At 42.1% G+C, this 22,812-nt stretch overlaps 1 long non-coding RNA gene across 2 annotated transcripts in view; it reads right to left on the minus strand.

The window, feature by feature from the left end:
• The window catches only part of LOC146871690 (uncharacterized), a 291,696-nt gene extending 271,114 nt beyond the window's left edge, over nucleotides 1–20,582 (minus strand). The window contains exon 1 of one of the 2 annotated variants that reach the window (XR_014981033.1): nucleotides 20,472–20,576. This is a non-coding gene — a long non-coding RNA (uncharacterized LOC146871690). Of the gene's footprint in view, nucleotides 1–20,471 lie in introns of both variants that reach the window. The other variant, XR_014981035.1, reaches the window with a different exon arrangement.
• Between the last annotated feature and the right edge of the window lie 2,230 nt (nucleotides 20,583–22,812).

Below are 22,812 nucleotides of genomic sequence, written 5' to 3' on the forward strand. Positions count from 1 at the left end.
TCCTATAGCGTTGCAAGGAAAAGTGGAACAGGAATTGGATAAGTTGTTAGAACAAGGAATAATCACACAAGTAGAAGCATCTGAGTGATTGGCTCCGGTAGTCGTTGCCAACAAGCCTAATGGAGAGATTAGGCTTTGCATTGACCTTCGCCCGCTGAATAAAAAGGTGGTCGTGGATAAATTTCCTTTACCCAATATAGATGAAATTATGTCTACTTTAGATGGTGCTAAAGTGTTCACGACATTAGATCTTACACAAGCGTATCACCAAATTGAGCTAACTGAAAATTCACAGATTTTGACATCTTTTATCACTCCCATGGGTGCGTTCAAATATAAGAGAATGCCATTTGGTTTGGTGAGTGCAGCCTCTGTTTTCCAGAGAATAATGTCATCTATCTTAAAAGGCATAAAAGGGGTAAAATGTTACCAAGATGATTTGTTGATTTTTGGTGCGAATCAAAAAGATCATGATGTAAGACTGGAACGTGTTTTGAAGAGATTAGAGTGTGCAGGCCTAAGGTTAAAATATGAGAAGTGTAAATTTTCGGTAAATGAGGTAAACTATCTAGGTCATTGTATTACTTCAATGGGTGTGGTACCTAAAAAGGAGTTGGTTGATACCATTGTAAATTTGGGTGCTCCGATAAACAAAGAGGAATTAGTCTCTTTTTTAGGGATGGTGGAGTATTATGGAAAATTCATTATTAACCTCTCAAGTAAGTCATATTCGATGAGGGAGCTGTTGATAAAGAATAAGGAATTTATTTGGTCAGATGAATGCCAGAAAGAATTTGAGGAATTAAAAATGAATTTGAAGGATGCATCAAAACTTCAAGCTTTTCTGCCAGGTGAAGAGACGGTAGTGGTAACTGATGCTAGTTCGAAAGGATTGGGAGCAATTCTAAAACAGATTAGAGAAAGAAAAGAACAGTTAATTGCATGTGCATCTAGGAGTTTGAGAGGTGCAGAAATTAACTATTCAGTTATTGAGAAGGAGGCGTTAGCTATCTACTGGGCTCTGAATAAATTTAGAAATTTTATTTGGGGGACTAATTTCAAAGTCTGTACAGATCATAAACCTTTAAAGCAGGTGTTTGAAAATAAAGGTCTGGATTTTATCTCTTCTAGGATAAAAAGATGGGTAATTGGTGGCAGGATTTTGATTTTGAGGTTGAACATCTTCCAGGGGTGGAGAACATAACGGCGGATTGTTTATCTCGTTTGGTTGGTTTAACTGATGAAGATCTAATTTGTGAAGGAGAGTTTGAAAGTAATATAAGAGTGTGTGAAATAACTAGTGGTACTGTGAGTGAAGAAGAGTGGAAAGAGGAATTAAAGAATGACTCTGAGTTAATGGAAGTTGTTAACATGTGTCAGTCAGGGAACGCTGGTGTTAAGTCGTTAGCTAAAGTCTGGCGTATGGTTGCTGATGAATTGTCAGTGGATAATGATGCTCTACTAAGAGGTGATAAGTTAATTTCGCCTAAGTCTTTGAGAAAGAGGTTGATAGAGGAGGCTCATATAGGTCATCTTGGAATTGTAAAAACCAAAGAGAGGTTAAGATATAGCTTTTGGTGGCCGGGCATGGATTTGGAAGTTGAACATGAGGTGAGAGAATGTCTTTTATGTAAAGTTAGTGATAAAGTTCTGTCTCCAAGAACTTTGCCCATGGTTTGTCGAACTTTACCTAATGCTCCTTGGGAGGAGGTTGCTATGGACATAGTGGGTCCACTCACTGGAGAGCACACCACGCCTTATTTGTTAGTTTTGATTGATTTGTACTCTAGGTGGGTAGAAGTATTAAGTGTGTCTGATGTGACTTCTAGTAGTATAATTTCATTTTTGAAAGAAATTTTCAGAAGGGAGGGTTTTCCAACAAGTTTTTTGATGGACAATGGTCCACAATTTTGTTCAAAACAGATGGAGGTGTGTTTGGAGTCTTGTGGTATTAGGCATAAAAAATGCTCAGTTTATCATCCAGAAACGAATGGCATGGTTGAGAGGTTCAACAGAGTAATAAAGGAAAATATTCAGTTGTCAAGAGTAAATTCATTGTGTTGGAAGGGGGAATTGCAGAAGTGTATTTTAGCTCATAGATTCTCTCCTCACACTTCTACTGGTAAATCACCTTTTGAGCTGTTTAAAGGGAGGACTCCAAACACGAAATTAAGCCCAGGATGGATGACTTGGGGGAAAGGTATCAAGGATAACAGAATTGGCACTTGGCGAGAGAGAGAGGAAAGATTACAAGGGAAAAAAAAATTATATTATGACAAGAGGAAGAATGTAAAGATGTTTCATGTTTAGGTTGGAGATGTTGTTAGAGTTAAGGCACCAGTAGGAACAATGTCTTGGTCTAAATATACCAAGGATTTACAAGTGGTTAAATGTTTCAAAAATGCTGTGAAGTTACAAGATGGAAGAATTTGGAATTTAAATCGTGTTGTTCTTCTCAAGTCATCTCAAGGGAAAATATATGACAGTAATACTAATGCTGATGTCAATCATTCTAATCTGTGTAATGTACCAAGGAGGAGTGGACGGAGGTCCATATTTCCTTCACACTTAAAAGATTTTGTGAGCTAAGTTATTCTGTAACTACTTTGTGTTTAGGTTTGTTTTGAATTTTTAGCATGTATTTAATTTGTCATTTTCTTGATAATAGAAGGGAGATGTGTGATGTCTTCTTCCTTCTCATGACATGATGTACATTCTAAAGAATGTAGAACGCTGTTTGTGAAAGGGAGTTCCTGGGCGGTCAGTTGCTTCTTGGACTGATGGCTGAGGTGTTATCAATTAGACCTCTTCACTAAACTCAACATGTGTACCTCATTAATGTGAACATTACAGAGTCCAACATACATTTATCTATGGTTTCCTCACTACACATTTTCTTCAGTGTCCAAAGAAGGCGAAGGGTCAGTTTGTGAACTTGCAGATGTTTGTGCCAATAAATAGGACCTGAAGGGTTGTCAAATATCAAATGATCGAGAAGCTGAGGGTTGCAACTGGGCATATAGTTCACTATTCGTATTACAGTAATACATGCCAAACAACCACCCCTTCATTGTTGGTGGGAATTTGCTCCCCTAGTACAGTGCAACTTCCCTCTTGGCCAGTAATAATGCTAGTGCGCAAAAGCGTCGGTGAGATTTAGGGAGATCCCCAACGTACCCCAGCAGCGCCATGAGGGGTGAGGTGGAGACAGGCAGGCCTGTCATTTGTTAGAGTTCGTCGAACACTTGCTTCCAAAATAGAGCCACTGTGTCGCATGTCCATGTCATGTGTGCAAAGTCTGCCATCGGGGCATTGCACCTGGGGCAAGTGTGTGGTTGTAAGGGGTCCATGCGATGGATCCTGGCGGGAGTGACATATGCCCGACACAAGTATTTGAAGTGTAATATTTTATGTTTGTGATTGAACGAAACTGTGTGTGTTTGTTTGCAGCAAAAGTGCCATGGTGCGTCTGTAAGAGGTTGACCCAAGTCTAGGTCCCATGCACGCCCCACCCTCTCATCCCTAGCCGGGAGCAGTGAAATAGCTGCCCTGTACATCTTAGAAATGAGGTCCTCCCCACTGTTATCCTTAATGAGAAGAATTATTGGTGGATACTCTGGTTGTTCTAAGGGATAGTCAGGTATCTGCAATCTCAGTGCTCGCTGTAGCCGGCATAGTATGAACTGATCCATAAATGTGGCCATTTGGAATCAGGTATCCTCACTACGGGAATAAACATGGTTATTGGGGAATAAATCTCCAAATATGTGTAGTTCGAATTTAAGTGCGTTATACACTAGTTGCCCACGTAATGGGGATCCAAAGGTTCCCTGCTAGTGGAAGGGATGGGGATTATAGTAAAGGCGCACCAGTCACCCTGACCAATTGCCTCCATGCCCAGCTGGTTGTAGAGAGACTCTGCAAGTCTTGTGGGTCTCGGGCCAGACCCACCGGTAACAGTGCCAACAGTGGGGTAGGGTGCACAAGATCAGCTTCTGGCCGTAGATACGAGATTCGGGAGTCAAAGTGGAACTAGTGTCGTGAGAAGCTGCATTGCGCTATTAAATAATACATTTGTAAATTCGGCACCCCAAACCCTCGTCGCTCTAACGGCAATGTTAAGGTATCCCAGCTAACTCTGGGCTGTCCGCCCACCCCACACCAGTCATATCAAGTGGCAGCGAAGTGTGGCAAAAAAGCTTTTATATCACGGTAGAGGAATGTTCTGAAAAAGACATAAGAACTGTGGTAGAACAACCATTTTCATCAGGGTAATTCTCCCGGCCACTGACAGGGGCAATTTCAGCCAGCGCACAATGTTATCGCTCAATTTCTCCACGAGCGGCCCGTAGTTAAGTTGGAGAATCTGCAATGGGTCTTCAGGTTTATAAATGCCCAATGGAGACGTCACATCATGTTAGTGGATAGTCTGTGCACCGACTGCAGGGGGCCTCTGTTAGGGGGAATACTTCAGATTTACCCCAATTTATATGCAGACCCGACAAGGCACCGAAACGAGTGACCTCTCGTAGGATTGGCCCCAAATTTTTGTCCGGTTGCCTCACATATAAAATAATGTTGTCGGCATACAGTGTAAGTAATAGGGGTCCGGTCTTGAACTGTATGCCCCGGTGGGGGTGGTTATCTTGAAGATGGCATACAAGGGGGTCCATCGCTAGTATAAACAACAATGGGGAAGATTTACTTACTAAGGTTAAAATTGCTCACATGATGCTTCGACACCGTAACTGTGTATTCTACTATGCTGTCTGAGACTGTATGACATTATGCCACGTATGCTTATGATATTGTATCATGTTTCGTTGTTTATTTGATTGGTTGTGTAAAATCAATAAAAAACAGATATAAAAAAAAAAAAAAAAAAAACAACAATGGGGAAATGGGGCACCCCTGTCGGGTCCCCCTCGAGGGTGCGAAAGGGGACGTCAGAGAGCCGTTCAATCTTACACGGGCCGAAGGATGTGTATATAGCAACGAAATCACCAAGATGAACCAAGATGGTGGCGTGGAGAAAGTGCCATTCTAAGGAGTCGAAAGCTTTTTCAGCCTCCAAAAGGACCGCAACTGCTGGGAGAGAGGGGCCTACCAGGTGGTGAGTAGCCAACAAAGTGCGCAGGTTCAATGCAGTGGATCTGTGCAGAATAAAGCCCACCTGTGCCGGGGATATCAACTGGTTGATGATCAGGGACAGCCTATTAGCCAACATATTTGCTAGGATTTTATAGTCAAAGTTCAACAATGACAGGGGTCTATAGGAACCAGACTGTTGTGGATCCTTGCCAGGTTTAGGGAGAAGTGTAATAACAGATTTTTGCGGAGTCAGCGGTAATTCGCCAACCTCCATTACTTCTTGGAATACATCAATTAGATGCGGGGCAAGTGTCTTCTTAAATATCTTATAAAAACAGCCCGGAAACCCATCAAGGCCCAGCGCTTTCGAGTAGCCCATATCTTCTATTGCTTGGATCACTTCATCTACGGTAAAAGGTTCAGCGAGAAAGCTCCTGTGCGCCTCATCCAACCAAACCATGGCCACTTTGTCTAAGTAGGAATTACTGGCCACAGAGCCCGGGTTAATCTTAGTCATGTACAAGTCATGGTAATACGCCAACATCCTATCACTAAGGCCATGGCAATTTGTTATCAACTCTCCGTCCTCACCCTGTAAACTTGTAATATATAATGGGCCCCAGTTAGGTCGTATAAGCCGTGCTACTGTGTGCCCAGACCGTTCACCCTCCCCGTAGCGCCTGGCCGTGGCGTATTTCCCCAGGTAATGAACTTCCCACTCCGCTGCCTCCTGAAACTCGCGCAGTAGCGTCGTCCTCTGCCTAATGCCGAGGGCGTCTTGTTGTATGTAGATTTAGATTCCGTATATAGGTTTCCTGATCTATGCCCTTATATAGGTACAATTCATATTGCCCTTATTTAGGCATAGAAAATCCAGCCCTTATTTAGGCATTGTCCATGCTAACCAAATACAGGCATGGTCTCCTACATCCGTCAATCCACGTCACAACGAGTTCTTGGAAAACCAGACTCTTAAGCCTTTAGGAATTTCCCTTGCTTGGATAATGATTTCTCCAAGAACTCATTTAGTATGCATGAACATCTATTCCTTAGGGGTTCATTCATGACGTTCCGATACCCGACTTTTACGTCAATACAGGCATTCCTAAACACCTTCAAGGTATAAATATACCTGCACTTGCCCTGGCAAACCACGTTTCCGGCACGATCCAGTTCGACTGCCTACTTGCAGTTCGCCACGGCAAGTTCGGAAGGAGATTGAGTTCCAGCCTGATGCACTGACCAGACGCTGTCATCCTCCTCGCAGAGAATCCAGCTCCAGTGTTTCAGACTTCCCTTGCGGGGTGTTAGATATCGAGTCCAGGAAGGAGATTCCAACCTCACACATTATAAGGTATGGAGCAGACTAGAACTTAGAGAAACTTTTGGCAACTCTTGGCAAAACTAAACTATAGCTAGCTATACTTTAGAAAACAGCACCTACTTCTTACCTTGTACTACGCTTAGGTTAGGTACACTGAAGTAGAACAATTTAGAAGCATCAGATGAGTATTCACATTTTAGCCTGTGTTATTTATGTATGTATTTTATGAATATATGTCATAGCTACAAACCATGCTATTGCAGTATTATTTTATCTTACTGCTAACTCTGTACATATTGTACTTCGCAACCTGTCTTACGATTGTAGCAGTTCATATCTCTTGCACGAGAAATAAGACTGTTCAATAAACCCTTTTTATTGAAACGCCCGTCTCTCTATTTCTATGCAACTCTGTAGAAACGAAGCATGCACGATTGACTGAGTGAAACTGTTATCTATTGTTTCCACGGTTCTGAGATTGTTCCGACTCTAAGGGAAACAAAGTTGTCATGTTTAATGCGGTTGTCAGAAACTAATCCCTTCTTGTTTATTCGAGAAGTTTCTAGTGACCTCTGAGTTAGCTGGCACACACAAGTAATTAAGTTTAATGCATTCGATAGAGACATACTGACCTCAGTCCTATGTGAAATCTATAGTGTACATTATTCCAATGCGCAGAGCCTATCAGGGATATAGGAACTACACTGCATGGCCCCCAACGGTTTGGTAAGGCAGTAATTTAACGCTAGATACTGAAGTAACTCAGTCGTGCTTTTCTGAGAGACCCTCTATTCATAATCTCCATAAGACGTCTGGAGTGGGTAGGGATAGTATCCGCCATAGCTGAGTAGGACAAAAATCCTATGTATTAGCTGTTTGGTTTGTTCAACGTTGAAGGATACAGTGTTCCAAAATATTGTGCACCTTATATTTGTTCCCTTGAAACTTGCTCTGCATTTTTCATTTCAACATGTCCGAAAGTGACACAAACACCGTGACCGGTGGGGCTGTAGCCGACCAAGTCGCAGCAGCTTTAATCGTACAGGTTTTCAAGAAACCGACGAGGATGCTAATCATCCCTCGAAATTTAAGGAGAGCCATCACTCTAAAACTTATAAAACATGGCCTAACACCAAGAGGTGGTAGAGCAGTTTTTGTGATAGAGGCACATGAATCTCACCAGACAGAGGTATTCTATTCATGGATAGTATTCCCAGAATCAATTCCAGTAACTAAAATGTTTCACTTCTACAAAGAAGATGAACCACCAGAGGAATATATTCCTTTCGAGGATATTGAAATTCCACTCACATACCAGGAGCATGAGCTCTGGTTTAAAGGCGCCCTAAAACATTACAATCACATTACCAGGCTCGGTCCACTAGGTAGACCAGGAGCAACATGGCCGATTTTAGCCGGCCACACACCTGACCCTGACATTGAATCAATGTCAGACGAGGAATTACTTAATAACATACAAAAGCTAATAGAAATATACAGCTAAAAACACTCCTACCTCTTCTAAAGAGAAGTGGGAAAATAGCAAACAGCATTCCAAAGAGAGGCGTTCTAAATTCCAAGGTAGGTCTCCTCAAAAGGAGCCCTCTGAAAGGAGGTACAACCTCAGGAATAGGGATAATTTGAGAAAACCTGACAGATATCAAGATACTGATACACGTTCCTCTCGTACCTTTCAGATATCATCAGAGAACAAAGAAGAACGCGTGAAGTCCAAAGCCGATCAACATGTTCAGAAAAACAAACAAAAACATGAATTCTCCAAAAAGAAGGTAACAGGTCTGAAGATCAGACATGCAGAGGATACTGAGAACACAACTCGAGAACGGAGAATGGGCTCAGACAATGTTGGACAGTGCAGCAGAAGTTACAGTAGCTCGCCAGAACCTGAAGGGACTTCTGGAGACGGTGGACTTGAATGAGGACATTCAAGTTGAAACTGCAGATACCAGGGTTAGTTCTTCGCATAGGTTATATGAAATAACACTCCGGATGGAGGGAGACATACCAAGAAAAGTGAAAGCACTCTTTTGGGAACGACTTTCAAAGGGTTATGATATACTTCTAGCAGAACAAGACTGGCCACCAGAATTTGTCAGGGAGTGCCCACATGGCGAAGACATCATTATGCCAGCTTTCTCTAATGATGTTCCAGTACATTTAAAATATACTTATGCCAGGAAATGGGCAGTGGCCCAAGCCCTAGCATTATAAAAAAATCATGTAGGATGGGATGAGGACTCACCTCACCACAAAATCCAGTTAAAAAAATCAACCAACTGGACAAAGGCAGTACCCAGTTAAGCAAAAAGCTAAAAAAAAACAAGTCAGGGATATCTTAGATCAACTTGAATACCAGGGGGTGATTGAAACATGCACCTCATCAATGAACAATCTTTTGTTTCCTGTCTCCAAACCAGACAATACATATCGTCTAGTTTTGGATTACAGACACCTAAACTCTTGTTGTAAAACATTTGCAGTGCAAAATGCACACAGTACAGCATTAAGAATAACATTGTGCGTAAAAAGTACAAAACCACATTAGACATTTCAAATGGTTTCTTTTGTCAAAATATTGCACCTGAAAGTAGATATTTGACCACTTTCTCAATAATGGGGACACAGCGTCAATTGTGTCGACTCCCACAGGGGTTCAAAAACAGCCCGGGGTTATTCTCAGCAAGGGTAACAGAGTTACAACAAATTTATGATGACGAGGCATTGTCATATGTCGATGATATATATCTGACAGACGATGACCTAGACAGACACTTGAACAGGGTGAACACCATTATATTGGGCTTCGCCTCTGAGGGTTACAAATTCAACTTTAAAAAGTCTAGAATTGCCCATTTCAACGTTATTTTCCTAGGATATGAACTTTCAAGTGAAGGCAAAAGCCTGGCAGCCAACTTTTTAGAAAAGTGTGCGCTGCTCCAACCTCCAAAAACGCTGAAAAACATACTGTCTATTCTAGGTTTCCTGAATTTCGGAAGAACTTACATTCTAAACTACGCAGAGAGGGTTAAACCTCTCTACGAATTAATCAAACCTGATTTCAAAGCCACAACTTGCACACAAGAACACACACAAATTCTGCGTTCACTTCAAACAGACATGTTAGCAACAAAGCATTTGCAAACACGTGTAAATGTACGCAACTTAGTGATCCGAATCATTCCGGGTCAATGCGGATTCACCTACTTAACTTTTAAAAAAGGTGAAAAAGTACCAATTGCATAAAAAATCACACTTGTATACACAAGCAGAAATGAAATTCACTTCTACAGAAAAAATTCTGACAGCAGTTCAAACCGCTGTAGCAAAAGAAAGAGCCCTAGCACAGGGGAAATGCATAATGGTCGTAACCCCTATACCAGCCTTAGAGGCAGTCACAAAAGCTAGCATTCCGAATGCAAAAGCTTTACATCTGAGATGGATACAATGGGTTAATTCTCTTGCTGCAACTGATGTTGAATATGTTTTTGATCCTTATTTGAAAACACAAGCATTTCTGCATTACGAACACGAATGTCCTCTGCCTACTGAAATTCTCCCTCTTGATCAGTACGAATTTATAATTTATACTGACGGAACTGCACAACCCACTACGGAAAGTAAACAAGCTTACAGTGCAGCATGCGCGATCGTTAAAGGTCGTATGCGCGATGGCAAATTTAGACCAATGGTCACAAAAACGCAATCTCTAGGAGATTGTACAGCTCAGCAAGCTGAACTACAAGAATTCAAGATGGCACTAGAAAACACGGATCGTGAATTCCCCACACTCACAGTGTGCGATTCTTTCTACTGTGTTCAATCTTACAATGAATATTTACAGAATTGGCTTCAAAATGGTTTCAAAGATGCAAAAGGTGGCACAATCAAGCATAAAATGCTTTGGGAACAAGTAGTTCAGTTGCGAAACAGGCTACAAAACATTCACGTGATACACACGCTGAGTCATCAATGTGATGGCGTTCACGTTGAAGGGAATTCATTGGTTGATGAAGCCGCGAAAGGGGCTGTGCAAACGGCTTCCGTAGCTGCAATCACTCGTTCAAAAATGAAAATAGACAGTGAAATAATGCTGGCTGTCAATGCTTCAAGCGAAGGCAGCGGTGCAGCGTTACCTAAAACATTTCCTCTCAAATACTCATATATAATTGATGCGAACAATGTTCCGTTCGCAAGAATCCCTGGAGTGGGGGATAGGGTAATACCAAACATGGAACATAGATTAGGACTAAGCCTATCAGCACATGAAGGGATCGCCTCTGCCCATGCAGGTGTTTCCGCCACAGTATCATTATTAAAACAGAGATACTGGTGGTCAGGCATTAGGAAACAGACCAGGAATTATGTTTTGGAATGTGAAATATGCCAGAAGATGAAAGTCTCTACTGTGAAACGTCCTGCGCAGACGCCCCTGTTAATTTCAGATAAACCATTAGCATGTGTTTACCTGGACCACTGCGGTCCCTTACAAAGGGATGGTAACTATTAATATATCATGGTCGCAGTGGATTTGTGTTCTAGGTTCCTATGGATGTGGCCTCTGCACTCGGCTGACGCTCGAACGGTTATAAAAGATTTGCGTGTCTTTATCGGCACATACGCAATTGGCACACTACATTCTAACCAGGGTCCTGCGTTTAGCTCTCGAGCTTACAAAGAAGCCATGGCCAGTTTGGGCGTAGCATTGCGGTATTCTTCTCCATTCCATCCTGAGGGAAATTCTGTTGTGGAAAGAAAAAAACGGGACATAAAGCAGTCTATAACAGCTAGGGTATTAGGTTCGGGTGATGGGTGGGTCAAACACCTTTATGGGGTCCAATGCGCACTTAATAACTTGCCAAGAAGTTCTCTAGGGGGTGTTACTCCGCATTGAGTTCTATTTGGAACTAGAATGTTGGTACCGGACCATGATATGCAAGGCACAGTGATGGAAAATAAGAAATTTGATATCAAAGATCGTTTGGCTGTTTTACAGGACCTAAATTAACGAAAAAAAGCAACGTACTCCTGAAGCCAACCATTACTGGGGAAAACCGGCTGTCCCAGCAAGGCCTTACTGTATCCCAAAGCTTGGTGATCTAGTCAGAGAAAAGATAGCGGACAAGAAGGAATTTGGGCCTTCTTACAGGCAACCAGTACCTGTCCTAGCAATCCACGGATCAAGAACAGTACTTTTGCTGCCTCTTGCTGGTAAAAAGGAGAATAGATTTGTGTCCATCGACCTGATCAAACCACACTATGTGGCCGATACTAAGCAGTAGGCCAAGTGGACTCTGCCAATATGGCAGACGCCCTCCTCTAGCTACAATCCAAGAGGTTCAAATTGAGAGACTCGTCACCTTTGAGGATTCTGCAGTGAGAAATAAAGGACTAAGCAACAGAGCTATGGACCTCATCCCTCTTAAGACCCAAATAACAGTTCGTCCTGATACACCTGTCTACAACGAAGTAACAAGTGATCAACTGGTTCCAGCGAATTCAACAAATCCTAATGCAATTCCAACCATTGACAGAACTGCCTCTGGCTATTTCATGAACTTTGATATGTTTTCTGAGGATCTCAGCGAACCTGAAACTACGCCAGCACAAAGAACTTTCAAAGAACAAGCAACAGACTTTTTTCATCTCCTGAAAAAGACTTATCTGGTTTCACCATGGATTGAACTACGGATAGTTTTGGGAATATTCTTCTTTCTTCTTTGGTTAGCTCTGGTATTAACTCTGGGTATGCTGATCAATGGAAGATATATTCAAATGGACACAGCAAGTAAAAGAGTGAACTTACTTCTCCAGCCACACAAATCATCACGTTGTGAAGCAAGAGACTTGTCAGCAGTGAACATCACAGCAGTTCCTATACATGATGGTATCGTTTGGGAACAAACTCAATATGACATTCTTGGCCCGTCTGAGCTTTTGAAGATTCCGCATTTGTTTAAGATTTCATTAAGTGACTTTATTACCTCTATTACCTTTTCTGATGATTGGGACTTCGAGACTGTGAATAACATGATGTCTGATCTAGAGATGTCTACAGTATTCACAAATCATGACTATTTAGAGGGTTCATCAGACTATGAACAAATGTATTGTTATAACCATTATGGTCTTCACTTCTTGCATAAATCTGCAACACCTAGAAATGTATTTATGTATAACCAATGGGAACATTGTCCTACACCTCCAAAGGGTAGCTAAAAAACTTTTGCAATGAAATCTCCATATTTTTCAGGCTACAATTTGTCAAATCCAGAATCGATTTACTTTAAAAATGTGAACAAGACAGGAATGAAAAATATGTTAACCAATACGAAACAGATTTATTCTGCAGCGTTTATTGCCCAATTGTCTAGACAGGGTTTCGACTTTTGGAAAGACAACATTGAGACAAAATCTGTCTGGGGTACAAAAGATTGGCAAGTGCAGGGGGTAGAAGCTTTGTTTAGAGCCTGTATCATCCCTGAGCAAATTATGTTTTTGAATGACACTGTCCAACAAACGTCTTGCCTTGGATTAGCCAAGATCAAAGACATGAATACACCGACCATACCTATACATGCAAGTAATAGCACTACACGGTGGGGGGAGGTCGACGTACATAATATTTTACATCACAACAGATCAGATCCAGAATGGAAAACATGGTTGCTCTGGCCCACAGACACAAACAACTGTCAAGATCGATTCCTGAACAAAACACAGGGTTTTACTATCAATAGGCCAGACCCACGCTATGTTCAAAGACAGCATCCAGGGGTAGTAACAACATACAGTGTAGGGAAACTTTGCCTTGATTGGCTACAGAAAGCTACACTGAAGGATGTGAAACAACACTTAACTTTACTTCAAGAAGGCGCAGACCTTAGGGAATTCTTGATAGGACCAAGAAAACCGCATCATAAACGTTTCATATATGCCGGTATCTACACTGCTTATAATGAAGCATGGAAGGTTACCCAAGCAGAGACTTCAGAAAGAATACGAGAAATTGATCGTATCAATTTAGAGAAAACACTCTCTGTAGTAGACTCTGTCGTCCAGTATATATTCATTGGACAGCATTGTGTCTTCTGTCATAGACATCATAGAACAGGACTTGGTCATGTTGCAACATGGTCAGTCTCAGCTACGTTCTATCATGATATTGGGCTGGACGTTACAAAACTTGCGTGCAGGCTATGTGCCTTGGCGTTTAATCAACACTACATCACTGTTTTCATAATTCAATCTCACTGATAAACAGATCAAACTGGCACAAAGGCGAGCAGATTACACTGTGCTGAAAATTGAAAAACTGGAGAAATTACCATTCACAGTGGCAGAAAAACCAGCTACTGAATGGCTCATACATGGTAAAATTACTCTGCCTGTTACAACTTTCCATTTTCAGTTTTGCCTAAAACATATACCAGTTGGCAAATATGAAAGGTTGGGTAAAGGATACATCAAGACATCCTGGGATTTACCTAACACACATAGATGTTGGAGCGGGGAACGTGAAGTGTTTCTTAGCGGTGAAAACTGTGAACACACACTAAGCGGTTCTCTCCTTTGTCAGGGTATTAACTTACACGGGGCCTGTGATGGTTCCACTACAAACTTATCCTGTCACCTGCAAGGTTTACCGGCTGCAGTGATAAATCCAATTTTTGGCCAACTTTCTAACCGTAGTTACATTATGTTGAATAATCACGGCTGCTGTGGCATGTTGCCAGGTATTCCATATCTAGTTACGGTTACATCCAGGGTCACTTGCTGTATGCAAGTCTTGTTTCCACAAATAGACACAGTCAGGGAGTCGCCTTTGTGGCCTTCACTGAACATCTCTTCTATACGAATTGATACTCTAAGCAGAATGAAAGCCATTCTTTTACAAAAAACAGTGCCACTGACCTCGGCCAGAGAAACCTATGATCTCCAAGTCGTAAGGACTTCTGCGGAGATGCATACCCTTTTGTATACAAACTGCCCTGTACATTTCTCAGAAATGTTAGTTCGTATCTTATTCTTAAACATGTCTGATATGAGCGGTATTATACATGTATTTAAGAACATGTGTGCAGGACTGTTGGCACCTTTTCAAGCAGTCCTCGGCATATTTCAAAACTTCGTGCACTCTGGCGGACTGTCGCTCCTTTTAGCACTTGTTGCAGGGATCCTATTTTTGCTCCTACTGCTACGATATGGCAAGCCAACTCACCATCAACACCCAATTCACCATAGAGAGAGCTCTATTGGAGATGAAGTGTTGTGAGCGCATCTTCCAAATTCTAGGTTTACCTCGTCTACGAGAATTGAATACCACATGGTTTCTGTCATTCAGACCAATCAGGCAAGATTGCATTTTACCTGTTCTACGCTGCCTGCTCTGCGGTGAAGAATGTGTGCTAGACATTTGTCTAACACTCCCATTAGTCATGCCTACGGATATCGATACTCTGCTGGACCTGGTTACGGCCCATGCTCTGTGTTGTCCCCAGCGGTCACCAATCCTGATGACGGCATTCAGTGAGCTCTCACAGACGCAAATTGCTACTGCTGAGATACGAGAAGAAACATCAGGCACGCAGGTAACATCCGATTCGAACATTGCTGATGCAACCAATGCTGAAGGCGATGGTTCACATCTATGTGCAGTTAATCTTCTAAACGAGGTATTCCAAGTTTCACCTACAACGTTAGACGACTTTTTGTCTACAGGATTTGAAGATTTCATGTTTTCTCCAGACCCACACACTGACTTTTGATTCAGGCACACAGTGTTCCGATGAGACTCTGAATTTGGCCTTCATTCTTTTCAGACAAGGGACTAACTTTGGAACTTTTTTTCAATGATTGATTTTTTTTTCTCCAAATTTGTATTTTTTTTTTCTTCATTTTTGGCACAGTAATCTGCTTATAGTAGAACTATTCATAGAGAACAGAATTCTTTGAAAATCTTCCAGGGACATTATGCCACCTTGTCACGTCAACAATTGATTTGTGTTAACCTGATATAAAATGGTTTCGGACCGCTCTTTTTCTGTATTAATGAGCCATTTCATCATAAGTATATATTTCTGGTTCATTCTTGTTGGCATTTTCAATGCACGCATATACTTAGAATGAAACATTGCTTTTAATATGGACAGCACCTTATGCATAGCAATGGGTTTGTAATGCATTTTTAGGACATATGTTTTTAGATATGTTTTAGCATGTTTTCGATTATCATGCGATACTCTCTTATAGACATGTTTAGTATGTTTAGGATTTAGTAATGTAGATTTAGATTCCATATATAGGTTTCCCGATGTATGCCCTTATATAGGTACAATTCATATTGCCCTTATTTAGGCATAGAAAATCCAGCCCTTATTTAGGCATTGTCCATGCTAACCAAATACAGGCATGGTCTCCTACATCCGTCAATCCATGTCACAACGAGTACTTGGAAAACCAGACTCTTAAGCATTTAGGAATTTCCTTTGCTTGGATATTGATTTCTCCAAGAACTCATTTAGTATGCATGAACATCTATTCCTTAGGGGTTCATTCATGACGTTCCGATGCCCGACTTTTACGTCAATACAGGCATTCCTAAACACCTTCAAGGTATAAATATACCTGCACTTGCCCTGGCAAACCACAGTTCCGGCACGATCCAGTTCGACTGCCTACTTGCGGTTTGCCACGGCAAGTTCGGAAGGAGATCGAGTTCCAGCCTGATGCACTGACCAGACGATGTCATCCTCCTCGCAGAGAATCCAGCTCCAGTGTTTCTGACTCCCCTTGCGGGGTGTTAAATATTGAGTCCCGGAAAGATTCCAACCTCGCACATTCTAAGGTATGGAGCAGACTAGAACTTAGAGCAACTTTTGGCAACTCTTGGCAAAACTAAACTATAGCTAGCTATACTTTAGAAAACAGCACCTACTTCTTATGTCGTACTACGCTTAGGTTAGGTACACTGGGGTAGAACAATTTAGAAGCATCAGATGAGTATTCACATTTTAGCCTGTGTTATTTATGTATGTATTTTATGAATATATGTCATAGCTACAAACCATGCTATTGCAGTATTATTTTATCTTACTGCTAACTCTGTACATATTGTACTTCGCAGCCTGTCTTACGATTGTAGCCGTTCATATCTCTTGCACGAGAAATAAGACTGTTCAATAAACCCTTTTTATTGAAACGCCCGTCTCTCTATTTCTATGCAACTCTGTAGAAACGAAGCATGCACGATTGACTGAGTGAAACTGTTATCTATTGTTTCCACGGCTCCACAAAGTTGTCATGTTTATGCGGTTGTCAGAAACTAATCCCTTCTTGTTTATTCGAGAAGTTTCTAGTGACCTCTGAGTTAGCTGGCACACACAAGTAATTAAGTTTAATGTATTAGATAGAGACATACTGACCTCAGTCCCATGTCAAATCTATAGTGTATATTATTCCAATGCGCAGAGCCTATCAGGGATATAGGAACTACACTACAGTCTGTTAAGCCTCACAAGCTGCATCCAGTCTCACCAGTTGAGACTCAATTTGTGCCAGAGTGCGCCGCAGATCTCTCAATATGCCAGCACTCTTAGGGATGCATATCCCCCTAATATAAGCCTTAAACACCTCCCACAAGTTGGATGGTTCCCACTGATCCTGCATTTATTTCGAAGCACTCATCCACTGCTAGCTGTAATTCCGCCACAAAGACCGGATCATGGAGGGCCATCTCTGGGAACCTCCCCACCCTGTCTCCGGAATCCGTAAGCCAAGCACAATTGGAGTGTGATCAGAAAGAGTATGTGGGAGGTGAAAACTTTTGTTTAACCAGATTGTAATGTTCGAGGTAAGAAGCCAATAGTCCAAGCGGGTCCATGTGTTATGCTGGGCTGAGTAGTGAGTATATGCAGGTTTGTCAATGTGTGCATGGCACCATGCATCAGACAGTTGGTATGTGTCTATTAGATTAGTGTCTACCTGGCTCTAGGTTTCGAGTCTGGTGTTGTCGCCATGCTGTCCAATCTGGGGTTCAACTAAATGTTAAGGTCACCACCCATACAAATGTGGTCTACCCCCATTCTATCTATACGGGAGTTAAGTTCCACGAAGAATTCTGGATCATCTGTATTGGGTGCATATACATTAACCAAAAGGATAGTTTTCCCAAGGAGCCAGCCTTTTACCAGTAAGAAACTAATTGGCATATTTAACTTTTTTTACAAGTCCATAATATGTGATGTGAAAATACACCATGGCAAGTTAAATGACACCTGTGGACTGCAGCACTTATTGTGCAATCCACTAACATGATAGTGAAAACATTGCTTCAGGCCTACCAGGGTAGCCTGACTGCTGCAGTTTACACCTGTAGTCCAAGTAGTCAAAATAGACTTTTTTGACAAAGAAAAACACCCCTTTTAAAAATTAATATGTGGACATTTAGAAATGGAATATTATGTTGTCTCTACAGTGGCAAGTCCCCAAAGGTATTTCTCTGCGGAAGGCTCTGGCTGTCATAGAAGGAAAACTAGTGTGCAGATTAAAATATTAATTCTGCAATCTCAGGTCTAGTGCAAGCTACAAAAATAGTTCACTTTCTGAATATTTTTTAAAGACCCAATTTAATGGTGAAGTTGGATTTTTAAGAAATATTTAGGAAAATAAACTTTTAGAAAGTTATCTTTTCCCTGCCAGAAGCTCAATTTGCATTAGCTCTTCTGCAGCTCCCTCCGGTCCTTGACCTTAAAGAGGAGTGAAAACTACTCCTACAGCAGGAACAATGACTGACGTGTGGCGAGACGTTGTTCTTCCCCTTGCAAGAAGACTAGTTAGGGAGGGCCCAGGAACTTCATTAACATGTAAGTGGGCCTTCACTTTCACAAGTAGATATTAGCGGAAACCTGGAGAAGGCAATCCTTTGTTCTCCAAACCAGCCTGGCTCCAAACCCATCAGAACTGGTATTGAGTGACCACAGAGGAGGAAACATTTTTGGGGATTTTGGAATTAAAATGGAATTACTTATAGTAGGGCAAAGAGGAACTGCTGTAAAAGTGTATAGGGTTGCCCATGGTAACTTTTACCCCGTTGGTTAGTAAGGAGTCTGGAGTCACCCGTACCCACTAGCTGGTGCCAACCATAAAGGTGGCACCCAAAGGCATCTTCCTCATAACACTTTCAGGACCTACTGGTTAAGACCTGTGAGGATACCTATAGGTTTCAACCCGTTCCCACTTCTACCCAGGACAAAAAAGTGGGCTCCGATGGTCAGCTGACTGACATTTTGGATTGCTACAGGACCACAACAAGCTTCAAAATGTTTTTCCCCTGAAGGAGCCAGCTGACCAGTAGCAACTGGACCATGCTGGTGGCCTCTGCTGGAATTAGACTGGGACACCAAGAGCTGTTCCTGAGGTCCCAGGACCCTGGGCTGTGTCTAACTGGACTTATCATAATAACTCTGAAAAGTTGGGGCTTAGAAAATGTTTGGACTTTCAGAGGACCAGGACTAATCACCCAAGTCAATTTGCCCAGGGAGTGACTTTGTTGGGTTGAAGAAACGAGTTTCTCTCACTTGGAGCTTCTCCACAGCAGTAAACCCATTTCAGCAAGCCCTCGCAAGAAGGAACTCATCTTCTACTACAGCCTGTAACGTTGTCCTGTTGGAGTATTCTGAGTTCTGAAAAAGAGACTTAGTCTGAATGTAGAATTTGCGACTGGGCTGAGGATCCAAATGTATCTGCCTGACATGAGGATTTCCCTTGGCACGATGTTTGAATTTTCCCACTTGAAGTTTTTCCCACCAAAACCAATAACTGCAGCTGGAACTTATCCTATGGCTACCCAACTTAGATTTTTTGGATCCAGCCAGAAACTTTCCCTGTATGAGGAATTACACTTCCATTTCAGAGACCACGGCTAAAAGTAAAATCACCGACCATGACTAACCTGGTTGGTGTATGTGACCTGCAATCCATCGCAGTTGGCCTGAAATCTCGCCTTGGTCTCGATCTACCGAAACCATTGACCAACATTGGAATTTTTAATAGTGCTTTTTGGTGCTATTTTTCCTTTAAACTTTTTTCATTCATATCTACGGGTCTCTCTATTGGATTTTTATCATTTGGGTGTTTTTTTGTTCATTAAATATTACTCTAATTTTCTAAATTTGAGCGAGATACTTTTTGTGTTGTATTTTATACTTTTAACTGTCCTTTTTAATTTAAAATGCATTACATATTTTCTTTAAGCTAAGTCTATCTGATCTGTGTCATAGAAACCAGTGATTGAGCTTAAGTTTATATTCCATAAACCTTTGAAGGATCAAACAGCTTAGTGACTATTACTTGTGGTGGACTTCCATCCACCCTAATTAATAATTCACTTTCTTACACCCTCTATACAAATAAATCAAATATGGCGGTCTCCGTGCATTTATAAGCAGATAGATAAGTGAAAAGAGGCTATGTCTAGTATACTGTGCAACCTGCAGGCTACAGACCACAGCCCAAATTAGTAAATTCAGCTGGTTGAGTCTCTGCTGGCACAATCTTGATCCGGCAAGACAGTAAGCTCCAATATTAGATCGCTTTGTGGGTGGACAAATCAGCGGGTGTTACTCCCCTAACAAAAATACTAAACCCCTGCATATAATTATTGCTAATATTACTATTATTAGTCTTATTATTACTGCACAAATTAAACACTGGTCTCGTTTAGGCACCTGTTGTAGATACTTATGTGTAAGCTGAGCTTGTTGTTAACATTTCATTTTTCTCAGCAGTAGCTCTTTCTTGAGTTATTAGCAAGATCTTAATGTGTTTATTACGCTTCTTTTTGGACACTGAGTTGATGGCATCACCAATGGTCTGGAGCGTGTCAAGTGTTGGACTGAGTGAGGGTTGAGGTGTAGTGTAAGCTCAGCATCTTGCAGACTTTTCCTCCGAAACAGAGCCAAGCACACACATCCCCATAAGAGATGAGGGAACTTTGCCCAAGTCATAACCCAGGCATGGTGGGACCGGTCACACTCACCCTTCCATTGGGCCTATCCTGGCTGGCCTCGGATACCATTGTATAGTTGGACGATTCGCAGGCCAGGCTCGCAGGGCGGACGCCGGCAGGTTTACTGGACATGGCCGACCTGAGAAGAAGAGCAGAGAGGTGAAGTAGGACCCTTGAATGGACTAGAACAAAGATAGGGGGGAAAAGAAAGGGTAGATGACAGTGAGAGGAAGAGGGGGTGATGGAGAAAGAATAAAGTAAGAAAAATGAGAAATTTAAAGAGAGAAGGAAGACATGGGACAGAGGTGGGGGTGAGACAAGTCAGAGAAGCAAGAAAGAGGGAGCTTGAGAGAAATTTGATTGTGGATACTCCGCACTTCAAACAATCTATTTTAAGAGAGTGTACAAGTGATTTTCATGAAACACCTATCAGTAATGTACAAATCCAAGTCTGAGTAAATATCCTGCATTCTAAAGGTATATGCAAAATCACACACAGGTAAAAACCCTCACATTTGCACAACAACGCACAAACGCACCTTATCCCACACTTGCACAACCAGACTTTCTCGCACCCCCTTCCTTCACCTCTTCATCCCACCCAGTGCATAACTTCAGTCAGTGGTTTCCGTTGCTCAGCACTTAGTTGTCAACACCGGCACTTATGGCAGTCTGCCACATGGCAGTGCTATTTGCTAGTTTAGAGAGACAAACAGTAGCAATTGTTAATTTATATACATTAAAATGACTAATACCTTCTGCCAAAGCAATTCTTATAGCTGTTGGTTCCTGGAATAGTGATAACTGCCACATTTGTAGAAGTTTGATGGTTAGTAGTTAAGTTGTTACTTTAATTGGAAGCGCTGACAGCGGTAATGGGTGGTGCAAGTGTCTTCTTGAAGAGGGCCCTGGCAGTTATAATTTTATAAATTAAGCACGGATCCCACAATGGACGTCCTGCTTACTTCTGATGGCGGAATTTCTGGTTTGCCAATGGTATCTGACCTGTCACAGGGTGCTTGAAGGTGTTTCTTCTTTCATTGTGGCTGGAAAATAAAGAGTTGTAGGATCAGGTTACTCTTTTTACTAGTTTAAGGATCGCCATTGTAAAGATGTGTATGTTTGTCTACATCAGGGATATCCAACAGAGGGCCAGGAATTCTGGTTTAATGCCTGAGTTTCAGAATACAATTTAAAACAACAGGACATCCCATTAACTACCCGGGACCTAGGGCAGCAGAATCAGTAAGGTACAGTGAGAAGTTGGCCTGGTACATGCTGTCCACTAATTAAAGTGGGCACCTTGTACCAGTCTAATCAACCCTTATTGATGATTAGGTTAAAGACAACCTTTATTGAAGGCTATCCTAGTGATAGCTATGGAGAGCAGCCTTCAGGCTACGTCTCGAAGGAATGTAAAGCAGCTTGGTTTACCAGATTATAACCTCTTGAATGACCAAATGAAAGGAGACCCACACAAGGTATATATATAAAATATATGTATTTATTACTAAACACTCTCTACTAACCTCTTTATGAGATTAGAGAACAAGATACACAATATTAAAGCACTAGAACGACAGTAAATAGCACAATACACAGTGGGCCCCAGGGGCAGACCAAGCCATATATTAAGAAAGTGGTATAACAACCCCGACTTGACTGGACACAGTGCCTAGAGCACGTAGAATCGCTGGGAACCCAAGGAACCACCCAAGGTAGTGACACAGGGGACCCACGGAGGACACGTGCAGTGTGAGAACACAGCCGCGAGCTCCGTACAATCCTATGGGAAAGTCGCGGTTGGATTTTTAAAGCTTAAGGACACTTAGGAGAGGACTTGGAGCAAACCCTTTCAAACTTAGAAGGTTCTAAGGCCAGCACCCACGTGAGCACCAGAATACTCATATTACCTAACCCAGGGTGCATAGGTGTCAAATGGTGTCGGGAATCTTCATCGTTTTCAATGGCGTGATGCTGCAAAGTGCTGCTGCCGTGAAGAGGAAAAGTGTCTGGTGTGATCCAAGCCTGGATCGGAGCTGAGAAGAACCTGAAAGCAGAGGGGACAGAGTCTGGGTCACTTGCCAGTGACCAGGGGCACGATAGACAAATGCCCACCGATGGCGGGTGTTTCAGGTGTGAAGAGGTGAAGCTTGACCCTGCAGCCACGGGGACCAGGAGATGTCGACGATGACCAAAGTCTGCAGGCGGGCTGTCCCACGAAGGATGTCGAGTGCTGGGGGGTCAGTGTCCGGATTGGAGACCAACACGTCTTGGCAACTGCAACCCACGCGGTCAGAGAAAAGATGCTTTGGTATGGACCAGCAAGGTCCTGCGGACTTCCCAAGCGATGAAGAGTCAGTGCACATCT

This window comes from Triturus cristatus, chromosome 1_1 (genome assembly GCF_964204655.1).
Source record: "Triturus cristatus chromosome 1_1, aTriCri1.1, whole genome shotgun sequence".
Taxonomy (NCBI): Eukaryota; Metazoa; Chordata; class Amphibia; order Caudata; family Salamandridae; genus Triturus; species Triturus cristatus.